Genomic DNA, 20,194 nt, shown 5'->3' on the forward strand with positions numbered 1-20,194 from the left:
GACCCATAGCTTCTGCCTGCTCCTGCCCTACCAAACTTGTATCTGCCTACCTGGACTCCATTTTGGCACACATAGTTCAGTCCCTCCCCACCTACATCCGGGATACATTCCATGCCCTACACCTCTTCAATAACTTCCAGTTCCCTGGTCCCGACCGCTTCATTTTCACTATGGATGTCCAATCCTTATACACTTCCATTCCCCATCAAGAAGGCCTCAAAGCCCTCCACTACTTTCTGGACAATAGACCTCACCAGTTCCCCACCACCACCACCCTCCTACGGTTGGCGGAACTGGTACTCACACCTAATAACTTCTATTTTGGTCTTTCCCACTTTCTTCAGATTAAGGGTGTAGCTATGGGCACTCGGATGGGGCCCAGCTATGCCTGCCTCTCCATTGGTTATGTGGAACAGTCTATGCTCCAAACCTGTACTGGTATTGCTCCCCAACTTTTCCTTCGCTACATTGATGACTACATTGGTGCTGCTTCCTGCACCCATGCTGAGCTCAGTAATTTCATCGACTTTGCTTCTAACTTCCACCCAGTCCTCAAATTCACTTGGTCCATTTCAGACACTTCTCTCCCCTTTCTCGATCTCTGGATTCAGACTGTCCACTGACATCTTCTATAAGCCCACTGACTCTCATAACTACCTCGACCAGACCTCTTCCCACCCTGCCACATGCAAAAATGCTATTCCCTATTCCCAGTTCCTCCATCTCCGCCGCATCTGCTCCCAGGATGAGGCTTTCCGTTCCAGGACATCTCAAATGTCCTCTTTCTTTAAGGATCGTGGTTTCTCTTCTGCTGTCATCAGTGATGCCCTCACCTGCATCTCCTCCATTTCCCGCACTTTGGCCCTCAAACCATCCTCCCACCACCACAACAGGGACAGAGTTCCCCTTGTCCTCACCTACCACTCCACCAGCCTTTGGATCCAGCACATTATCCTCCGTAACTTTCGCCATCTTCAACAGGACCCCACCACTAAGCACATCTTTCCCTCTCTACCTCTCTTTGCTTTCCGCAGGGATCGTTCCCTCCGCGACTCCCTGGCACTCACGTCCCTCCGCACGGATCTCCCACCCAGCACTTATCCCTGTAAGCGTAAGTGCTACACCTGTCCCTACACCTCCTCTCTTGCCACCATTCAGGGCCCCAGACAGTCCTTCCAGGTGAGGCAACACTTCACCCATGAGTCTGTTGGGGTCCTCTATTGCATCCGGTGCTCCCAGTGCGGTCTCCTCTACATTGGTGAGACCCGATGCAGATTGGGGGACCGCTTCGTCGAGCATCTCCGCTCCGTCCACCACAACAGACATGATCTCCCGGTTGCCACCCACTTCAACTCTGCTTCCCCTTCCCATTTGGATATGTTCATATGTGGCCTCTTCTACTGCCATAATAAGGCCAAACTCAGGTTGGAGGAGCAACACTTCATATACCGTCTGAGTAGTCTCCAGCCCCTTGGCATGAACATTGAATTCTCCAACGTTTGGTAGTTCCCTACCCCTTCCTTCCTACATCCCAGTTTCACTCTGCCTCCTCCTCCAGCTGCCTATCACCTCCCTCATGGTTCCGCCTCCTTCTACTACCCATTGTGTTTTCCCCTATTCCTTCTTCAACTTTCATGCCTATCCCCTCCCTGCTTCCCCTCCCCCACCCCTTTATCTTTCCCCTTACTGGAACCTACCAGCCTTCTCCTTCCCTCCCTCCCCCCGCCTTCTTTATAGGGCCCCTGCCCCCTCCCTCTTCAGTCCTGATGAAGGGTCTTGGCCGGAAACGTTGACCGTTCATTTCCATGGATGCTGCCTGACCTGCTGAGTTTCTCCAGCATGTTGTGCGTGTTGCTTTGACCCCAGCATCTGCACAGTATTTTGTGTCTGTCAAACTCCTCCATGTTGGATTGATCCGGAAGATGAAGGCACCCAGAATCCAGGCTGAGCTGATTAATTGGATTCAAAATTTGCTCAGTGATAGGAAGCAGAAAGGGGATGACAGAAGATTGCTTTTCCGATTACAAGTTTGTGACCAGTCGTGTGTCATGGGCTCAATGCCAGGATCTTGGACATTTATGATAATGCAGCGGATTTCAGTTAATTGGGACACATTTGCACCAGTACATTTTGGCCCAATTAGGTAGCTTCCCCAATTAGCCGAAGTTTCATGGAAATAGTTGAAAAAGGTACATTAAAAAAAACGAACTACTAGCTGATGCTAGTTAGAAATAGTTTGGCAGAAGTCTCCTGACACAATTAAATGGCACAGTGTCCCAAATAAACAAAGGGAATCTCAGCTATTTTCTCTATTTGGCTTTTGTTCCTTAAGAGCTGTACCAAATAAATGGCAGCCCCGATTAACCAATGGTCCAATTAACCGGGATCCACTGTATTGTCAACCTGAAAGTGAATGTAGGAGAAATGACGAGTGGTTGAATGGCAGAGCCTATTTCTGCACTGTTTACTCTATGACTCTTTGATGGTGTTAAATATAGTGATCTATCTCCTCAACAAGATATAGATCAGGTGAAAAGTTGGGTCGAGCATTAGCAGATGTCGCTAATGGATTTTGGGAAGACAAATAGAGGAATGCTGAATACGGAAAACCATAGGACACAAGAAACATTAATGAAGTGAGGGAGTTAAGGGATCAAACTCATAAATTTCTGCAAGCAGCAAAGAAGGTAGATAGTAGGGTGTTGAAGAAGGCCTATGGCATGCTTGCCTTCATAGATTTGGGCAAAATATAAAAATTGGGATGTTAGGTTGCAACATTACAAAATACTTTTTAAGCCACACTTGTGGTATTGTGTGCAGTTATAGTCATTATATGGAGGATGTGATTTGGCTGGAGAGAACACGGAGTTCAGAGCAGGATGTTGCCGGAGTTGCAGGACTTTTGTTCTGGGGGGAGATTGGAAAGGTTGGGCTTTCTTTTCTTGGAGTGAAGGGGGATTAAGAGTGAACTGATGAAGATGTATAAGATTATAAAACTGGTAGTCAGAATTTTTCCCTCAAGGAAGGGGTGTCAAAAACAAGATGGAATGGGTTAATGATGAGAGCAAGGAAATTTAAAGGATCTGAGGTGATTTTTGTTTTACACTAAGAGGCTTGTTCATACCTGGAAAAAAAAAACGTGATGGAGACTTTTAGAATGGCACTGGAATAGGCAAGGCATGGAAAGATATGAACTTAATGCAGGAAGTAGGCTTAGGGTGAAAAGGTTGACATAGACATGGTTGGCTAACGGACCTGTTTTTGTGCTGTACAACAACTATATGACTAAATGCAAATTTTTTCTGAGGTAGTCGGTCATTAATAGAACATAGTCATAGTAGAAACATGATACAAGATAAACAGGTGATTGTCTGTTAAGGTAGGACACTCTTTTGTATATATCATCATGATCATTATCATTATGTGCTGGGTTGTATGATGTGGGCTATCATGTTCTCCATGACCATGATTGTTCCTAGCAAATTTTTCTACAGCTGTGGTTTGCTATTGTCTTTTTCTGGGCAGTGTCTTTACAAGATGGGTAACCTCAGCCATTATCAATACTCTTCAGAGATTTTCTGCCTGGAGTTAGTGATTGCATAACCAGAACTTGCGATATGCACCAGCTGCTGATATGACCATCCACCACCTGCTGCCATGGTTTCATGTGACCCTGATCGGGGGGCTTGCCCAAGGGTGACATACAGACTAGCGGAGGAAGGGAACACCTTACACCTCCTTGGTAGAGACATATCTCCACCCCAACACCTATTGTATAAATACCATATCTACTTTTCAGGTTCTTCAAAATTCTAATCTCTGAATTGCTTCCAAACTGTGATGGTGGTAATTGCTGAGACAAAGTGGGGCTGGGATTTTGGGCTTGTATGAAATTACAGCTATTTCTTGACTCACACTACATACAAATTGATAGGGGCCTGGTGAAACATTAGTAATGGGAAATCCTATTGGCTTTTGGGGTGATCAGACTAAACTTGCAGATAGATGAAGTCTCGCAGTTTTAGGAATGTAAATAAATTGGTACATTCTATTATGTAGCTACTGGTTTCTGCCAAGAATAGATAGCTTAAAGGGCTAAAAGTCTGAGTGCATTTGGGGAAATGTATGCTGATGCGATAAGGATTACTTCTCACATGGAGAAGAATCACCGACATGCAGTGGTTAGGCTGAACAGCTTGATTTCTTTGTCTAATTTATATATAATTCCCTGGTAAATTCAGATACTCAGCATAAGGCAGAGCTTTGTGCAGAGCTGATGAAAACGATCAGCGGGAATCCTAAGTGAACCCTGAAGCACTAAAGAGATTAATGTGAAGGGATCGCAATGCCACACTTCTGTTCCGCCTCTGAGTGAAATATCCAGCTAGGATAATTTACCCACCATTCTCGACACACTTAAAAAATTGGCCATGATAATGTGGATGAGGTTGGGGGAAAAAGTTGAAGCAAGTGGACATAGGGAGGCAGCCATAGTCCTTCAACTCCATTTAAACGAGTCTGATCTGACATTCACTCCACTGATCAAAAGCAACACACGCAAAATGCTGGAGGAACTCAGCAGGCCAGGCAGCATCTATGGAAAAGAGTAAGCAGTCAGTGTTTTAGGCTGAGTCACTTCTTCAGAAAGGAAGAGGAGAATTCGGAGTAAGAAGGTTGGGGTAGGGGTGGAAGAAGTACAGGGCAGTAGGTGGTGGGTGAAACTGGGAGAGAGGGAGGGATGAAGTAAAGAGCTGGGAAGTCAAATGGTGAAAGGGATAAAGGGGTGGAGAAGGGGGAACCTGATAGGATAGGACTGAAGGCCATGCAATAGAGGGAAGGTAAAGGCACTCCAGAGGGAGGTGATGGACGAGTAAGGACATCGGGCGAGAGAGGGAAACAAGAATGGGAATGGTGAAGGACATGGTGAAGGGCAACTGCCGGAAGTTCAAGAAATCAATATTCATGCCATCAGGTTGGAGGCTACCCTGATGGAATATAAGGTGTTGATCCTCCAACCTGAGTGTGGCCTCATCTCAGCAGTAGAGAAGGCCACGGACTGACGTGTCAGAATGGGAATGGGAAGTAGTTCACTCCTTAACTGGTCCACAACAAATAGTAATTCAATGGAAAATATAAGACCATGAGACACGGGAACACACACAAAATGCTGGAGGTCAGGCAGCATCTATGGAAAAGAGTAAACAGCCAATGTTTCGTGCTGAGACCCTGGTTTATTAAAGTTTAGGGTTTATTACAGAACTACAAAATATTTAGCTATTCTGAAGTCATTTTGAGATTACTTTGTTAAAACAACAATAATTAACAGGACACAAAATGGATTTGTATATAAAGAAATCAGGATAGTGAAAGACTACAATTGTGTAAAAAGTGAAAATTTCACCTGTAGAAATTACCTAGGATGGGAGATTCATTAAAATATTTCACTTACAATTCAATAGAAAAGTCAGAGCTATCTACTAACTTCATTAAGTGCTACTACTAATTAAATTCCTGCTATTACCAAAAACAAATGAAACTATTTAAAGTTAGCAACAATTTGATATAAGGGTCACTATGATACAATAAATGTTATTTTCAATGCTACTACCATAGCTAAGAACATAACACACTTTAAAACAGGTGCACTATTGTACAAGGATCCCCTTAAGGATCACCACTTTCAACATCCCCCTGAAGCAAACACCAAGGACTCACTGAGAGAGTCTTAAAATACCATCAGCTCTCTATAAAACAAGTATCTGGACAGTCTCTTCATAAAGGAAGGAGACTTCAATCTTTGGAAGGACCTTTTACTCAAATACCAAATATCACCAACACGTTGCCATGGTCACTAGTGTAACAAACAGACTGGACCATGTTCATACAAACAGGCACAATATTTACAAAGCCATGTCATACCCTCATCTTGGCCTCGCTGATCACATCTCCATAACATTAATCCCAGCATACCGACCACTGCTGAAAATGGAGAACCAGTCAAGAGGGCCATCACTATTTGGCCTAATGATTTAGGACTGCTTTCAAAGGATTAACTGGCAGATATTCTAAGAGGCCGCCACAAATGGAGAAGACACAGACCTTGAAGAATATTCCTCATCTGTCATTGGCCACATCTGTAGGTGCATAGATGACATCTGTACCTCAAGAACATTCATCTCACAGCCCAACCAGAAGACTTATCTGAATGCAGAGGTGTGCTCCCTACTAAATGCCTGGAGCACAGCCTTCAAGTCTGAAAACAGAACATCTCTCACAGCAGTCAGCAGAAACCTCAACAGTAAAGACTGTACCCGAGATGCCTCCCTTCCTGCACACTTTGAGGCAGTATGCTTCATAGTCAACAATGCTTGGTGCAACCCCCAGAATGTGCATGCACTCAAATCCTTTAGTTCTCCATACATAGAATACCTGGTGCTGCTGTGCAGGCCCTACTGGCTGCCTATTCACGGCTGTTACCATCACAGCGGTAAACATTCCGCCGCAGGCTGATACTGACCTGGAACTGTACGAGACCATCAACACGCTGGAGACTGCACACGCAGAGACTGCAGTCATTGTTGCCGGTAACTTTAATCGAGCGTCGCTGATGAAAGTCTCTCCTAAGTTTTGTCAGCACATCCAGGTGAGCACTTGTGGAGATAACACATTGGCCACTGCTACACTCCCTTCTGCAATGCTTACAAAGCTCTCCTTCACCCAGCTTTTGGAAAGTCAGATCACTCTTCGATCCTGCTTTTGCCGACATACAGGCAAACCCTGAAACAAGAGGCAGCCATAGTTAAAACCGTGCACTGTTGGTCCGACTAATCGGCCTCCATGCTGCAGGACTGTTTCGATGACGTCGACTGGAATATCTTCCGTGATGAGGATGTCTCCGAGTTCACGGATGGAGTCACGAGCTTCACCTGGAAGTGCATCGATGATGTTTTCCCCCAGAAGTCAGTCAGGGTCTTCCCAAACCAGAAACCATGGGTTGATAGTTCAGTGCGAGCTTACATCGCTGGTGATCAACTAGAGCTCAAGAAAAGCAGCAATGATCTGCGCAGAGCTATCAAGGCTGCAAAACAACAATATAGGGACAAGACTGAGTCAAGATTCACAACAAATAACACACATGACTTGAGGCGAGGGCTGCATACCGTCGCAGACTTCAAAGCGAAACGTCGTGGCGCCGCCAACACCGCAGCTCTCTCCCAGATGAGCTCAATTGCTTTTACGCTCGGTTTAATGTCGCTAACTCTGAGCCTCTGAGGAAAGCCACCACTACAACCTGCAACCTGGTCATCTCTGAGGCTGAGGTACGCAGATGTTTCCAACGAGTGTAAGGCTGTGGGACCGGACGGCATCCCAGGGCGAGTACTCAGGATGTGCACAGCACAACTGGCGGGTGTGTTTACTGACATTTTTAATCTCTCCCTCTCCCAGTGCAGAATGCCCTCCTGTTTCAAATTATCCATCATTGTCCCTGTATCAAAAAAGACCAAGGTAACATGCCTGAACGACTGGCGTCCTGTCGCACTCACCTCGATAATAAGCAAATGCTTTGAGAGGCTGGTCAAGGATCACATCTGCAGCTTGCTACCACCCATACTGGACCCCCTACAATTCGCCTACTGACACAACCAATCGACAGACAATGCAATAGCCACTGCTCTACATATTGTCCTTACACATCTAGAGAAAAAGGATGCTTATGTGAGAATGCTGTTCTTGGACTCCAGTTCAGCATCCAACACCAGAGTTTCATCCAGGCTTGACAAGAAGCTCAGAGACCTCAGCCTTGTCCCTGCCCTGGGCAGAAGGATCCTGGACTTCCTGTCAGATCACCAGCAGGTTGTAAGAGTGGGCTCCCTCACCTCCAACCCTTTGACTCTCAATACAGGTGCTCCTCAGGACTGTGTACTGAGTCTCCTCGTTTACTCCCTGTATACCCATGACTGTGTCACCACCCACAGCTCCAATCTGCTAATTAAATTTGTTGATGACACTACATTGATTGGCCTTATCTCAAACAATAACGAGGCGGCCTACAGGGAAGAAGTCATCTCTCTGACAGAGTGGTGTCAAGAAAACGACCTCTCCCTCAATGTCACAAAAGCAAAGGAGCTGTTCGTGGATTACGGGAGGAATAGAGACAGGCTAACCCTATTGACATCGATGGATCTGAAGTTGAGAGGGTGAACAGTTTTAAGTTCCTCGGCATCCACATCACTGAGGACCTCATGTGGTCTGTACACACCAGCTGTATGGTGAAAAAGGCACAACAGCGCCTCTTTCACTGCAGATGGTTGAGGAAGTTTGGTATGGGCCCCCAAATCCTAAGAGCTTTCTATAGGAGCACAATTGAGAGCATCCTGACTGGCTGCATCACTGCTTGGTGTGGGAACTGTACCTCCCTTAATCACAGGATTCTGCAGAGCGTGATGTGGATAGCCCAGCACATCTGTAGTTGTGAACTTCCCACTATTCAGGAAACTTACAAAGACAGGTGTGAGAAAAGGGCCTGTAGGATCATTGGGGACCCAAGTCACCCCAACAACAATCTATTCCAGTCGCTACCATCCAGGAAGCAGTACCGCAGCATAAAAGCCAGGACCAACAGGACACCTTTTTCCACCAGGCCATCAGACTGATCAACTCACAATGATTTGAGTGTACTCTATATTACATTGACTGTTCTATTTATTATAAATTGTTATAAATTACTATGATTGCACATTTAGATGGAGACATAATGTGAAGATTTTTACTCCTCATGTACGTGAAGGATGTAAGAAATAAAGTCAATTCAATTTAATGCTGAGGCTTTATAAGGCACTGGTGAGACCTCACCTTGAGTACTGTGAACAGTTTTGGGCTCCTCATCTAAGAAAAGATGTGCTGACATTGGAGAAGGTTCAGAGGAGGTTCACAAATATGATGCCGGGAATGCACGGGTTATCATATAAGGAATGTTTGATAGCTTTGGGTCTGTACTCACTAGAATTCAGAAGGATAAGGGGGATCTCATTGAAACCTTTTGAATGTTGAAGGGCTTAGACATAGTAGATGTGAAAAGTATGTTTCCCATGATGGGAATCTACAACAAGAGGGCACAGCCTCAGGATAGAGGGGCGTCCATTTAAAACAGAGATGTGGAGAAATTTCTTCAGCCAGAGGGTGGTGAATTTGTGGAAATTGTTCCCACAAGCAGGTGTGGAGGCCAAGTCATTGGGTGTATTTAAGGCAGAGCTTGGCAGATTCTTGATTGGACATGGCATCAAAGGTTATGGGGAGAAGGCCAGGTAGTGGGGGTGAGGAGGGTCAAAAAAGGATCAGCCATGATTGAATGTTGGAGGAGGCTTGATGGGCCAAATGGCCCAATTCTACTCCTATGTCTTATGGTCTAATCACATTGTTAAGTTCGCCGATGACACGGCAGCTCATCACCAACAACAATGAGACAGCCAACAGAGAGGAGGTGGAAAGCTCGAGGTCTGGTTTCAGTTAAATAACCTCTTCGTCAATGTCAATAAAACAAAAGGGCTGGTTATCGGCTTCTGGAGAACTTGCACCACACACAGACCACTCTATATATCGATGGCTCAGCATTTCAATCTCCTGGAAGTGCACGTCTCACACAACCTCTCATGGTCCCAGAACGCATTCCACACAATCAGGAAAGCTCACCAATGCCTCTACTTTCAAGGAGGCTGAAGAGAGCTGCACTATGAACATCCATACTCATAGCATTCTGCAGATATGCAGTACAAAGCATCCTAACAATTTACATCACTGCTTGGTATGGCAACTGGTAGTCAAAACTGCCCAATACATTACCAACACCAGCCTTCCTGCCATCAAGTACATATATATAGAAAGAGGCCATTGAAGGGTTGGTAACACCATGAAGGATCCCACCCACGATGTTCATGGATTTTTGTCCCATGCCCATCGGAGTGGAGGCTACGTAGCATCTACGCCAGCACCACCAGTACAAAAACAGGTGTAATTCCAAGCAGTAAGGTTGATCAACAACTCCACACACTAACTCACCACTCCACACCCGCCACCACCAATAATTTATTCTTTCCCATTAGAGTCACCTTACGAACAGACACTTTTGGGCCTTGCGTCACCTTATGGACATACAATCAATTGATGTATACAAGCTAGGAATACAAGTATTAATATTTATTGTGTTCATTATTTTATTGTGTTTTTTTGTGCTGCATTGGGTCCAGGGTACCAACTATTTTGTTCTCCTTTACACTTGTCTGCTGAAAACTACATTAAACAATCTTGAATCAAATAACCAGATCTGATGTTTAGCCACCCTGATGGATTTGCTGAAATAGTAGGCTGACAACTTTGAAATGAAGTAGGCATTTTTGCTATATTTTAATCCACATGTCCAAAGGAAATGGAAGAATTTACAGGGTCTTATCATGAGGCAGTGTCTATTTTAAGCAATATTATGCTGAGATTTTGAGCTTTAGCCTCCCTCCTTAGGTCTGAAAGAGTTTTGACCGTAGTGTTTTGAAGTAGATTGACGTCAATTCATTTTCCCATAGTGTTATCTCAGAACTCCTGGGAGAAGCAGAAAATATAATGATCACAAATTAGTGCCAGTAGCAGGTCAGATCAGATCCACAAAGATTACTGTGCTAAAATGACCTCATTTACGAAATATTTGTAGTTATAATAAAAAACTTACTGTAATGAGTGAAGTGCGGCATTTAGTGACATAGACATGGTGAAGCATAATCCAATCGTCCAAACTGAAATGACTTTTGGTTGATAACCTCCTCAAGCCTGCAGGAGCCTTTTGATTAATTTATGCAAGAATGGGTCATGGTGATAATTGAACGAAACTCTTGAATTTTTTTAACAGAAGACAAAGTTAACCAACTGGAGAATGTAACTGAAACACTGCTCTCTGAATGAGGCCATGGAGTTCTTCATGTTGCTGGAACAAGGTAACAAAATGTCACTGCAACTTCTCATCCGAGAAGTGCTCTGTTGTTTTTAATAAAGACGGACTTGGCGTGAGCTTACATTAGAACATTTAATTACTGAACTTCTGCTCGACCCAGTGCGCGTGCAACCCAGTCACTATTGTAGCTTTCTTTTCTGGGTGAATCCCTCTCATTGCCCATTGGGAATTGAAGTTCTTTATACACAATAACCCAAGTATCATCAACAATGCAGTCCACCTTCAGTATAACAATCCTTCATCCTGTATTGTATGCTCCTCTGTGTAAATATAAAAATCTAATATCGATTATCAAGAACATGATGTAGGCTATAACTATCAGAGGTAAGAGGAAACCATGCCAATGAAATTCATTACCTTTTCTAGATGCTGGTGTAATCATTGGAGGATATGTAAATTTCACATGACACTTTCTCCAGTAATCCCAGTCAAGCACAGTGTCACAGCTGGTAGAGTTGCAGCCTCATGGCTCCAGTGACCTCAGTTGAATCCAGACCATAAGCAACATCCATGTGAAGTTTGCACATTATCTCAGGGGCCTCATGGGTTTCCTATGAGAGCTGTGGTTACATCCCTTACTCCAGAAACAGACTGATTGCTGGGTTAAGTGGACACTGCAAATTGCCCCATGTATGCAAATTGGTAGCTTTTGTTGGGGGAATTGATTGAGATATGGGGAGAATGAAATATAATTAGTGCAGATGTGTGTTGTTTGTTCAGCCTAGTCTTGAATGGCCAGAGTGTTTGTTTTTGTAACAAAACACAAAGGAGCTGGATAAACTCAATGGGTCAGGCTGCATATATGGAGCAAAATGGATAGTCAATATTTCAGCTCGAGATCCTCTTTCTGGAATGGAAACAAAGAGCAGAGATAGAGAGTATAAAACGGAGGTGTGGGGAAGGGTGCAGCAAGAGCTGGTGTATAATAGGTGGATCCAGTTGATGGGGGATTGATAGGCAGGAGGAAGGGTGGAGACAAGTGGGAGTGGCAAAGGACTGAAGAAGGTGAAATCTGATAGGAGAGGACAGTGGACTATGGAGTAAATGGAAAGAGCTGGGGAGGGGAAGTAGTGGGAGAAATGTGTGGGTGATGGGGAGGTAGATGTGGCAGGGGAGGGGAACAGAGTAAAGATGATGGGTCCAGTAGGATCATGAAACAAAAGGAAGACACAATGAAGAGTGGTTACCAGAAGTGAAGAGAAATCGATGTTCATGCTCTCACCATTTACAGCTGCCCAGGACAGAGGTGTTGGAGTTGGTACTTTCCACTGGAGTGTGCAGTATTGCCTGCTTACAGCTGCCCAGAAGAGAGGTGTTGGAGTTGGTGCTTTCCACAGGGGCTGTGTGATACAGAATCCAAGATGGAGTCAGCACTGCTCCACCCCACCCCCATAGTTTGCTAGGTAGAAGACAACTGTATTGTATTCAACTGCAGACTGCTGCAACATTCGTGAACTTGGGGTCTTGGACTATATTTTTTGTGTGACTGTGTATTACTGATATATTCTATGAGTTATATGTGCCTGGTGCTGTGCATGACTGTTGGTACTGTGTTTTGTACCTTGGCCCCGGAGTAACACTGTTTCATTTGGCTGTATTTATGAGTATTCATGCATAGTTGAATGATAATTAAGCTTGAACTTGAAGCTAGAGACTACAAATGTGGAATATGATGTGCTCTTCCTCTAATCCACATCTGACTTCAACCTGGCCATTGACAGATATATCGGTGAGGAAATCAGAAGTGGACATAAAATGGCTGGCCACTGGGAGAACGCATTTGGTACAGCAGATGAAGCGAAGGTCCTGATAACATGATCCCCCAATCTATGTTGGGTCCCAACAGGTAGAGGAGGCTACACTGAGAGTTCCAGATGCAACAAGTAACATGATCAATTCAGATGTGAAGGACATCAATTCATGTGGAAGGGCTTGAATAGTGGTGAGGGAGGAGGTGCAGGTAAAACTCTTTGTGAGGTTGCAGGGATAAGTGCCTGGAGCAGTACTGGTGGAGAAGGTCAAACGTACAAAGGAGTCACATAATAATACAACTTTGGTCAGTTAGAAACAAAAAATAAAGCTTCTAGGTTTGGTCCCCATTGGGTTCAGGACATACTATTCCCAGAGGAGTCCCGCTGATCCAGATATCTGAAACCCTGCCCACTGCACCATTTTCTCAGCCATGCATTGATCTGCCAAATCACCCTATTCTTATATTCACTGGGATGTGGCACAAGCAGCAACTCAGAGATTACTACCCTGGAGGACCTGTTTGTCAGTTTTCTAATTAACTTCCTATGTTCCCTCATTTCTCACCTATGTTGTTGGTTCCAATATGTATCAGGACGTCTAGCTGCTCACCCTCCCCTTTTGAATGCTGTGGACCCAGGGATTCAACATTGGTGCAGGGAGCAGGGTTTCAGATTTTTGGATCGTTGAGATCTATTCTGGAGACTATATGATCTGTACAAAATGGATGAGTTACACATAAACCAGATAATGAGAAATATCCCTGTGGGCAGGTTTGCTAGAGCTGTTGGGGAGGGTTTAAGCTAATTTGGCAGGGGTATAGGAAACAGAGTTATGGGTCAACTGGTATACAAGTAGATGCAGTGTGTAGTGAGACTGTGAGGAAGGACAGGCAGATGCTAGGGCAAAATTGCAATCAGTGAGATGCGTTGAATAGTATCAGGAGGCCAACATACAGGACTGGAAGTATGATATTTGAGCGCACATGGAGTAAGATAGGTGATCTTGTAGTGTAATTAGAGATTGGCTGGAATCATGTAGTGGGCATTACTGGGTTGTGGCTGAAAGAAGTTCATAGATGGAACCTTAATATCCAAGGAAACACCTTGTATCAAAAGGACAGACAGATAAGCAGAGGGGGTGAGGTGGCTCTGTTTGTAAAAAATTGCAAAAAACATCTTTAGAAAGAGGAGACATAGGATTGGAAAATGTAGAAACCTTGTGGGTAGAGTTAAGAAATTATAAGGGTAAAAAGACCCTGAAAGGTGTAATATATAGGCTTCCAAACAGTAGCCAGGATGTGGGGATTCGTATTACTTTAGAATTTTTTTTATAGATTATGAGGACACTCAGTCCTAGTTTATTGTCATTTAGAAATGCATGCATTAAAAATGATACAATGTTCCTCCAGAATGATATCACAAGAAAACACAGGACAAACCAAGACTAAAACTGACAAAACCACATAATTATAACATATAGTTACAACAATGCAAAGCAATAGCATAATTTGATAAAGAGCAGATCATGGGCATGGTAAAAAAAGAAGTCTCAAAGTCTCGATAGACTCATCATCTCAAGCAGGCAGCAGAAGGGAGAAACTCTCCCTGCCATGAACCTCCAAGCGCCGCCAACTTGCTGATGCAGCACCATTGGAAGCACCTGACCGCAGCGAACTCTAAGTTTGTCTGAAAACTTCGAGCCTCCTACCAGTCCCTTCGACACAGCCTCTCCGAGCACCATCCTCTGCCAAGCACTTCGACCCTGCCCCGGCCGCTGAGCAACAAACAAAGCCAAGGACTCGGAGCCTTCTCCTCCGGAGATTCTGGACCACACAGTAGCAGCAGCAGCGAAACAGGCATTTCAGAAGTTTCACCAGATGTTCCTCTGTACTCTCACGTCCGTCTCCATCAAATCAGGATTGTGCATGGCACCCTACTTGACAAATAACAGACATTACTACTGGAGTGGCTGCTGTGAGCTGCGTCGCACTGCCACCTTCTCCTCTTCAGGATACTTACTTGTGTCCTTAAGAATTTTGTATTTGTATTCATGCAATTTAAATAATATTAGTAAAAATATTGAAAGAGGATGTGGGGAACAAATTACAAAAGGAGATAGAAAATGAATGTAAAAGGGGAAATGTTACGCAAGTCATTGGGGATTTTAGTAAGCAAGTAAGTTGGGAAAATCAGCTTGGTGTTGGATCCAAGGGAGGGACTTTCCTAGAATGCCTGTGAGATGGCTTTTTAAAGCAGATCATGGTTGATCCCTCTAGGGAAAGTGCAGTCTGGATTGGATATTGTGTAATGAACCAGGTTTGGTTAGGAAGCTTAAGTTAAAAGACCCCTTAAGAAGCAGTGATCACAAAATGATAGAATTCATCTGCAGTCTGAGAGGGAGAAGATGAAGTCAGATGCATCAATATTACAGTGGAGTAAAGGGAATTACAGAGGTATGAGAGAGGAGCTGTCCAAAATTGATTGGAAGGGGACACCAGCAGGGATGAAAGCAGAACAACAATAGCTGGAGTTTCTGGGAGCAATTCAGAAGGCGCAGAATAGATACATCCCAAAATGAAGTAGTATTCTAAAGGGAGGGTGAGACAACCATGGCTGATGAGGGAAGTCAAGACAGCACAAAAGCAAAAGAGAAGATAGATAATATAGCAAATATTAGTGGGAAGTTGAAGGACTGGGAAGCTTTTAAAAGTGCACAGAAGACGATTACAAAAGCCATAAGGAGAGAAAAGATGAAATATGAAGGTAAATTGAAGCCAACTATATAGAAGAGGATAAAAATTTTTTCAAATATATAATGAGTAAAAAAGAGGTGAGAATGGATATTGGAAAAGGGTGCTGGAGATGTAGCAGCTAAATAAGTATCTTTGCCATGAAGACACGAACAGTATTCCAGAAATTCAAGAATGTCAGCGGGCTAAGTGAGTGTAGTTGCTATTGCTAAGAGGAATATGCTTGGGAAGCTAAAAGGTCTGAAGATAGATAAGCCACCTTCATTAAAACGACTACAGCCCGAGGTTCTAAAAGAAATTGTGGAGGCACTAGTAATGAGTCACTAGATTCTGGAAAGCTTCCAAAGGTCTGAAAAATTGGAAATGTCACTCCATCCTTTAAGAAGGTAGAGAGGCAGAAGAAATGAAATTATAGGCCAGTTAATTTGACTTCAGTGGTTGGGAAGATTTTGGAGTCCATTAAAAAGGATGAGATATTGGGGTACTTGGAGGCATGTGATAAAATAGGCCAAAGTAAACATAGGAAAATCTTGCCTGACAAATCTGTTGGATTTCTTTGAGGAATTATCAGGCAAGATAAGCAATAGAGATGTGGTTATTAGATGTTGTTTTCATGGATTTTCAGAAGGCTTTCGAACAAGCTGACACACATGAGGCTGCATAACCACACAAGAGCCCATGGTATTACAGGAAAGGCACTAGAATGGATAGGAGACTGGCTCACTGACAGGAGACAAAGAGTAGAAATAAAGGTGGCCTTTCTGGTTGGTTGCTGGTGAATAGTGGCATTCCATAGGGGTCATTGTTGGGACCGCTTCTTGTCATGGTATGTTAATGACTTGGATGATGGAATCGATGGTGTCCAAGTTTGCAGGTGATACAAAGATAGATACAAAGATGGTGTCCAAGTTTGCAGGTGATACAAAGATAGATAAACGAGCAAGGAATGCTGAGGAAACAATGCCTGCAAGAGGACTTAGGCAGATTGGGAAAAGGGGCAAAGAAGTAGCAGATGGATTATAGTTCAGGAAAGTGCATGACCATGCACTTTGGTAGAAGGAATAAAAGTGTAGACTATTTTCTAAATGGGGAGAAAATTCAAAAATCAGATGTGCAAAGGACGACCCTAAAGGTTAACTTGCAGGTTGAGTTGATGGTAAGGAAGGCAAGTATAATGTTAGCATTCATTTTGAGAGGACTAGACTATAAGCGTAAGGATGTGATGCTGAGGATTTATAAGGCATTGTTCAAACTGCATTTGGATTATTGTGAGCAGTTTTGGGTCCCTGATCTAAGAAAAAAATGTGCTGGCTTTGGAGAGGGTCCTGAGGAACTTCACGAGAATGATTTTGGGAATGAAGGGGTTAATATATGAGGAGAGTTTGATTGCTCTGTGTCTGTACTTGCTGGAGTTGAGAAGAATGAGGGGAGATCTCATTGTAACATATCAAGTATTAAAAGTTCTGGATAGAATGGATGTGGGGAGAATATTTCCTATAGTGTGGGACCAGAGGGCATAGCCTCAAAATAGAGTGATGTCCACATTGATCAGAGCTGAGGAGGGATTCCTTTAGCCAGAGATAGTGAATCTGTGGAATTCATTGTCGCAGTTGGCTGTGGAGTCTATGTCATTGAGTAAACTTGATCTGGAAGTTGAAAGGTTCTTGATTAGTCAGGGCATCAACTATTACCTGGAGAAGGGGTTGAGAAAGATAATAAATCAGCCATGATGGAATGGCCAGAGCAGACTCGATGGGACAAATGGCCTAATTCTGCTCTTATGTCTTATGTTCTTCGGGATTGAAATGCCTAATTAATAACAACCATGAACTTACTTTTTTACCTATTTCTACCTTATGCCAACAGAGCTATCAGCACTGGTTGATCCTGGCCCTTTTTTGCAAGTTAATATATTACACAAATGCTGCATTAATGATATCAATACAGCAATTTTAATCTGGCTTAATTGTTTAATATTAATTTAAATTTGCATCCAGGAAGCAATGTGTCAATGGCTGTAACACATAAATTGACTGAATCTTCTCTTCATCTTGTAAATTGGGAGGGCTGAAATCACAGATTGAATCAGAGCTAACAGTTGGCATCTTTACTTTCAAAAGTGCATTTGCTGAGAGACAAATAGTTCACATTAATGATTATTTGTAATACCTTCTGTATCCAAGTAATAAGTTTCTCTCTTATTTTAATTGATTTTAAACTTAATTGCTTATTGTGCTGCGTTTACTTGCAGAACTTTCTTCAGGCAGTGTTGTGCTGAAGGCACTAATCATTCGACTACTGTGTGATTCCTCTTCGTTCATGACAGCAGTATATGAGTAATCGTTTCATGTTATTATTTTCCCTTTTCAGCATTCCAGAAGAACTGATGTAATACCTTCCCTTGTACCTCACAACTTCCTAATATTCCAGGTCCCAGTTATTATTTCTAGGTATGAGAGCCATTTATTGGGACTTCTGTCAATTGAGCACGTGGTAATTGTTGTCAGTGCTATGGCCTCCTTTAAATGAATGGTTACCTATTTGCATCCAAAATATTAGATTGACAGGATGGATATCATGTACATGTTTCCCTTGTGGGAGTTAGCTAGAACTAGGATGCAGAATTCCAGAATAAAGAATAAGGAATTATCCATTAATTTTTTCTCTCGGTGTAATATCTCCTTGGAATTCTCTATTCCAGAGAGCTGTGAGGAAGAATTATAGAATATATTGAAGGTGGAGAATGACTGACATTTGAACTACAAATGAATGAATTAGAATCAGAATCAGGTTTATAAATGTTGAGAACGTGACATTAAGAGTCCTTGAAAGTGAGCCCGTAGGATGACAGTTTAGTCATGGGGTGAGTAAAGTTATCACCTCTGGTTCAAGAGCCTGGGGTTGAGGAGCAATAACTGTTCTTGAACCTGGAGGTGTGAGATCTGAGGCACTTGTTCCTTCTTCCTGATGGCAGCAGTGAGAACAGAACATGGCATGGATGGTGGGGTTTCTTGATGTTGGATGCTGCTTTCTTGTGACAGCACTCCATGTAGATGTGCTCAATGGTGGGGGATAGCTTTACCCAAGATGGTCTGGGCTGCATCCACTACTTATTGTAGGATTTTCTATTCAAGGGCATTGGTGCTTCCTTACTAGGCCGTGATGCAACCAGTCAATACACTCTCCACCACTATCTATAGAAGTTTGTCAAAACTTTAAAAGATACAAAGGTTCATTTATTATCAAAGTATGTATGCAGTATACACCCCTGAGATTTGTCTTCTCCAGATAGCCACAGGACAAAGAAAAAATGGAAGTATTTCAAAGAAAAACATCAATTCCCCACACCAAAAAATCAAATCTTACAAACGTCAAAACCCCCTCTCTCGCACAAAAAAACCCAACAGATCACTCCACATGGAAAACAGCAACTAAAACATCAAACTCCAAACCTTCACCTCTCCCTTGCACAGAAAAACTATCAGAAGGCTCCAAGAAAGAATGAGAAAAAACACAGAATGCAAGAAACCCACAGAACTGAAAGAGGTCAATTTGAACTACAGTTAGTTTAAACTCCATCCCATAGTCCAATTCATAATGGCATTTATGTGCTCGACCCAGGACAAATCCTTTGAAATGATAACACTGAGTTAGTTGTGCATGTTTGTGTTCAAAAAGCAGTGATTTTTTTGTCACAGATGGTCAGTGAGAAATAAGCAATAAGACAATTCAGAACCGTTTTGCTCACTACAGTTTCAAGCACTTTGGTTTGCAGATGCCAAGAGTGAAAATTAAATGATTCCACTATTTCACCAGGTTAGGAATTATGAACAATTTGAAGCCATCAACAATCATCTTGAATGTTACAATGAAAATGAAGATTTAGAAGATGCAAATCATTGAAAACATTCTATGAAGGCAGTCCATTATCTGCACTGATTTTAGACCATAAGACCATAAGACATAGGAGCAGAATTAAGCCATCTGGCCCATCAAGTCTGCTCCACCATTCAATTACGGCTGATCCCTTTTCCTTTTCCACCTCAACCCCAGTTGGCAGCTTTTTCCCCATAACCTTTGATGTCACATCCAATCAAGAACCCATCCATCTCTGTCTTAAGTACATCCAGTGACCTGGCCTCCACAGCTGCATGTGGCAACAAATTCCACAAATTCACCACCCTTTGGCTAAAGAATCTCTGTTTTGAAAGGGTGCCCTTCTATCCTGAGGCTGTGTCCTCTTGTGCTGGACTCTCCCACCATAGGAAACATCCTCTCCAGATCTACACTGTCAAGGCTTTTCAACATTCAAAAGATTTCAATGAGATCCCCCTCATCCATCTGAATTCCAACAAGTACAGGCCCAGAGCTATCAAATGTTCCTCATATGATAACCCTTTCGTTCCTGGAATCATCCTTGTGATCCTCCTCTGGACGCTCTCCAATGCCAGCACAACTTTTCTAAGATGAAGGGCCCAGAACTGTTCACAATATTCAAGGTGAGGCCTCACCAGTGCCTTATAAAGCCTCAGCATCACATCCTTGCTCTTATATTCTAGACCTCTTGAAATGAATGCAAACATGGCATTTGCTTTCCCCACCACCAACTCAATCTTCAAGTTAACCTTCAGGGTGTCCTGCAGAAGAACTCCCAAATCCCTCTCCATCACAGATTCCTGTATTTTCTCCTCATTTAG

At 43.3% G+C, this 20,194-nt stretch overlaps 1 long non-coding RNA gene across 1 annotated transcript in view; it reads right to left on the minus strand.

Moving 5' to 3' along the window:
* The window catches only part of LOC140199607 (uncharacterized), a 39,713-nt gene extending 32,861 nt beyond the window's left edge, over positions 1-6,852 (minus strand). Inside the window, exon 1 of the long non-coding RNA XR_011886451.1 lies at positions 6,518-6,852. This is a non-coding gene — a long non-coding RNA (uncharacterized lncRNA). The remainder of the gene's footprint in view (positions 1-6,517) is intronic.
* Between the last annotated feature and the right edge of the window lie 13,342 nt (positions 6,853-20,194).

Source organism: Mobula birostris, chromosome 6 (genome assembly GCF_030028105.1).
Source record: "Mobula birostris isolate sMobBir1 chromosome 6, sMobBir1.hap1, whole genome shotgun sequence".
Lineage (NCBI taxonomy): Eukaryota > Metazoa > Chordata > Chondrichthyes > Myliobatiformes > Myliobatidae > Mobula > Mobula birostris.